General features: G+C 40.0%; 1 long non-coding RNA gene across 1 annotated transcript in view; it reads left to right on the top strand.

Annotated features, from left to right (window-relative positions):
- LOC122788231 overlaps window positions 1–5,000 on the top strand; it is an 87,463-nt gene that overhangs the window by 75,557 nt on the left and 6,906 nt on the right. Inside the window, exon 3 of the long non-coding RNA XR_006362621.1 lies at window positions 3,948–4,016. This is a non-coding gene — a long non-coding RNA (uncharacterized LOC122788231). The remainder of the gene's footprint in view (window positions 1–3,947; window positions 4,017–5,000) is intronic.

Raw genomic sequence — 5,000 nt, 5'->3', positions numbered from 1 at the left:
TATTTTATTTTAGATTTGTTTACTGGGAAAGTCCGACTGGATATATCTCCATTTTCAGCTGAGGACCGGGGAGAAAAGCTCCAGAAAGCACAGTACAAATACATTAGGAACAATAGAAACATTGAGAGATAAGTATAATATGCAGTTTTCAGTAGGGTTACAAACTTAGATAAAACATAGTAGACAACATCAAAATCATGTGGCTTCAGTTTCAGACAATAATAACGCAGTTATGGGCTAAGTCCCATCAAGAATTCATAAACTTATTAGAGTGTATAATTGAAATGCTTAGGGAGAGTTTGCAGGAACAGCGGTTGGTGATTAGTCGGGGTTTAAGCAGGGACATTGCCAATGCTGTTGGAAGTGTAGTTTGGGACTTTTTTGAACTAGGTCAAAGAGGATTGGTGAGTAAGTTCGGCAGGTAGCATAGTCCATGTTTTGCCTACTGAGTTGGTGAATAGAGATACATATACATACTTTATCATGTAAACAAAACTTCCAGAAAAAAAGGCTCAACAGTGGGAAACAATGAAACAGGAAAAAATAATGGAACTGTATGTGAGTGCTTCAGTTCTGTTAATAAACAAAATCTTTACACTGCTATCACTTCTACTGGTATTACCCCCTCTGTAGGCCCACAGTCAGAGTGTATTGATGTCACACCTGAGAGGGTGTGTTTCACACCTCTTATCTGCTGCATCATACTTACATATTTCGCTATTGTACTGGCATTTCAGAAGGATTGCATGTGTTAAAGTCCATAGGACCATAGGACCATAGGATCATAGGGAGTTACTAGGCTATTGGCCTTGAGACCCTTACAAGCCTAGTCAAGAATTTAGCCCATGTTCCATCAAGTCAGCACCCTATGCCACTATCCAGCAGGGGCACAGGCAGTGTCAGAACACTTCTATGTGCTAGGATTGTAATGGCTCCAGGGACATTAGCCTAGTACACACCTATGAACCTATGAATCCCAGGAGTGTATTTTCTGTTCCCCATCCAGTTATCCAGGTTGCGTTTAAAAAGGGTTAATGAGGTACTCTGACATGGAGAGGGAGTCTGTTCCACAGAAGGGGGGTCTCTGGGACACACATTTGTTCTGCCAACATGTCCTATTGATGTCACAGACCAGGTTGAGGTTGCCTGTGTGGATTACTTGAGTGGAGCTTGACTTGCGGATATACAGGCAGTCCCACCAGGGCAGGGTCTGACATTGCTTTGTATTTCAGATAGAGGTCACCTCTGAGGAGTCTGTAGGAGACTGAGTAGAAGGACAGGGCTTTTAGCCTATCTGTGTAGGGTAGATGTTTGAGGCCCTGGATTCTCTGGGTGAGGAACCTCTGTGGTCCCTCAAGCTGCTGCATGTGGTTTGTGAGGTACATGCCGAAAGGGACATTGTACTCAATAGTGGGTCTTATAAGGGAAGAATACAGGGATGTAGTGACCACTTTGTATGAGATACCCTTACTAATGAGGTGGGCATGTAGAAAGCTTTCCATACAAGGGAGGCAACATGGTGGTCAAAAGTCAGTTTGTTTTCAACCTGGGTGCCCAAGTCCCTCATGACTGATTGCTTGCTTAGGACCTTATTATCAATGTGATAATTTGTGGAGACATCACTTTCCCCAGAAGGGATGATGATGCATTTTTTGGCATTCAGTTTGAGGCCATGTTACTGGCACATCATTTGTTTGGGTGAGACCCTCTTGGAGGATGTCCACATCAATAGAGAAACTGATGACAGCACCCAGCTTGCAGTCATCAGCAAACTTGGCCAGCCATAGTCCACTAGATTTGCCCCGCACCTCTGAGAAGTATATCCTAAACAGCACAGGCCCCAGACCGATCCCTGGGGTACACCACTAGTTATAGGTCTAGTACTTGAGGTGGCTTCCCCTATTTTGACTAGGTGGGTTCTATCAATGAGCCAGTTTGCCTCCTATCTGGTAACATATGGATTGATGCCTAGTTGAGAGAGTTTATCTATTATACCTTAGTAGGGAATAGTATTGAAGGCTTTGGCCAGGTCAAGGTGTGCACCGTCTTCCCCTCGTCTATGGCTTTGGTGACTGCCTCAAAGAAGTCGACTAAATTTAACAGGCATGACCTTCACTTGACAAAACCAAACTGTGTGGGATCAAGTGTCAGGAGGTTGCCAGTGTCCTAGTTAATGAGGTCCATGATAATCCGCTCCATGACCTTGCAGATCAGGCTAGTTAGGCTGATGGGTCTATAATTTCCTGGATCTGTGGATGCTCCACCATTGTGCAAAGGGATGACAGTAGCTGTCCTCCACTCAGCTTGGATGAAGCTGGTACTCAGGCTTTGGTTGAATAGGGTGCCTAATGGTGGTGACCAGTTTCAAGTCCCTGAATGGTCAGATAAGGAGACCAAACTCCTCCTTTATCTGCTGCAGGAATCATATCTGCAGAAGTTGGGGCAGTCACCTGACACTACTGTATGAAAAAAAAAAAGACATCAGAGAGAAGTTGGGGATCATCTGGTATCTCTGACAGGAATCCCCCAATCTGAGCAACAATGCAGACAGAAGTACAATGGCATGCAGAGGCAGAGGAGGGACTAGTTCGCCAAGTGGGTTTCAGAGGTCCAAGAGAGAAGGCTAGCATTTTATAGTTAAGTACTCCTTTTTATTTCTTATACAGCATGGCAATATATGCTTGAGTGAGTGTGTAGATATATATCAATATTTATATCGATCTATACACACACATATATATATATATATATATATATATATATATATATATATATATATATATTTATATGTATATACACACACACACACACAGATATATACATATACATATGTTGTAAAAACAATAAATATATAACTTTACTGCCATGATTTTGTTAATATATATATGTATTTTCATATGCTTATCTATATAACTATGCAAGCAGAGACACACAAATATACACATATATATGAACCCCCCCCCACATACACATATATGTGTGTTTGCACATATTTTGATGTGATGCGTGCATGTACATATTTCAAACTGAGTGGAAATGCAAAATCTAAAACAATATAAACGCTATGCTTTTTTCTTTGCTGTTGATGGCAGGTCAGATGCACACCTGCCAAGCTTACACAGAATAGACTCTTTATTTACTGCATTTGTTTTCCATTAGAATTAAGTCTGCTTGAACCCCTTTACAAACTTTATTGCTTAGTCCCAGCAAAAGTTGAGCTTTTAGGGTACAGATCATTTAGCAATTCCATATAAAGGTATATTGGTAATGTTTTTGGTGATTTCCAGAACTTTACTTAATAAATGGCAGACAGAATTGGGATTAAGGGATAAGCAGTGATTGCATGACCTGTATTCTGTAGATTTATGATTTCCTTATTTCATACTGCAATGCTGAATGGATTAATTATTTATGAATATAAATGTACCATAACATTACTGGAAATAGTCAAATAAGCACAGATAAATAGTAATGTGAATCCTGCAGATTAGACTGGTGGGGTTAAATGATTGTTAAAGTTAGCAGTGTATGCTTGAGTGAAGCCATCCTTCCTGAAAATGGCTGCATGCTAATTTTGCCATTAATATCAATACCTAATCCATCCCCGCTCATCATCAGGCACTGTGGTGCCTTTGAATGTATCAACTGGTGAACATTGAGTACGAGCTGCAACAATTTGTTAAATACCATTTATTCAGAAGGGAGAATGAAAGATTGTCATGGAATGACCCGAAGTCGCAAGGTTTCAATATTCCAGCAAGGCCCGTTTCCAGTCTACAAAACGTAGGGCTCTGCTTCCTTATATCAGGCATGCATGAGGTAGAATCAGTTACAAATTAATCTTAGAAGTCAGAAATCTAAAAAAAAAATGCCTTCATCAATGATGCACACATATATGACAGGGGTAAACAACTTTGATTTTGTTTCCTTTTTTTATATCTCCACAGCTGAGGAGGAAAAGGAGAATAAGTGAAGTCAGGTGCGGAAGAGACTAGCGAGATTGATTCAGAGCACTTGTAAGTAGAAAGCATATGAAACGTATTATACAAATTTGAATTCATTCTGGCAGTAAGTGTTCTGTAGTCTGAACTGCTGGATGTCATTAAAAAAAGAGAAGAATAGAAATGAATATCAAGACAGCCCGCTGAGGTAGTACACAGAAAATGGCTGATTTATGTATGTAAATCAACATAGCATTCATAGATCCTAACATAATAATCCATTCTCGCCATTGTAAGAGTAATTCAAATACATACGTTAAGAATCATTACTGTCAAATACCATCACACATTCTCTAAGAATGCTGGAAGTAGTGAGAAGGCAGTTAGTAACTGCTTCAAAATTAAATAAGTAAATATTTATTCCTTTCCTTAAATAAAATGTTTTCAAAGCACTTATGAATCAATTATTCTTCTCTTTCTCACTCTATTTACTGTTTTCTCTCCCTTTTATGTTACTTTTTTCCACAGGTCCAGACACCCCAGGGGCAGCTAAACAGCAAATTAGGGACCACTCATCACCCTGTCCGTATGGGACCTTTTTCACAGTCTGAGGGAATGGCTCCACCCTTCTTGGCTCCCCAGTGTGCAGCAGCCTGGAATGTTGCCAACACAGTGGATTTCATGACATTTATTTATTTATTTACATTAGTTTACTGGGAAAGTCCAACTGGGCCAGAAGCCCATTTTTAGCGGAGGTCTGGGGAGAAAAGCTCCACAGAAATATAAGTAATATACAATAATTAGATAGTACAATAGTATACATACAGTAAGATGCAGAACACATATCTTCCAGTTAGTCTGTATAAAGTAGCATTCAGTACAGTTTTCTAGTAGATACAGGTTCAAAAAGAAAAACACAAGCATTTCAGTAAAGATCACTGTGAGAAGAAATAAAGTTAGAAGTGTGTACATATTAAATAATATGGTTGAGGCAGTGGTTCAGTGGGTAGTGGAGAGGCAACTGTAACCTATTCAAACCTCCCCCAGCAGGGGCAAGAC

Source organism: Protopterus annectens, chromosome 13.part0, assembly GCF_019279795.1.
Source record: "Protopterus annectens isolate FY-2018-M chromosome 13.part0, PAN1.0, whole genome shotgun sequence".
Classification (NCBI taxonomy): domain Eukaryota; kingdom Metazoa; phylum Chordata; order Ceratodontiformes; family Protopteridae; genus Protopterus; species Protopterus annectens.
This window is presented reverse-complemented; position numbering and strand designations above follow the sequence as displayed.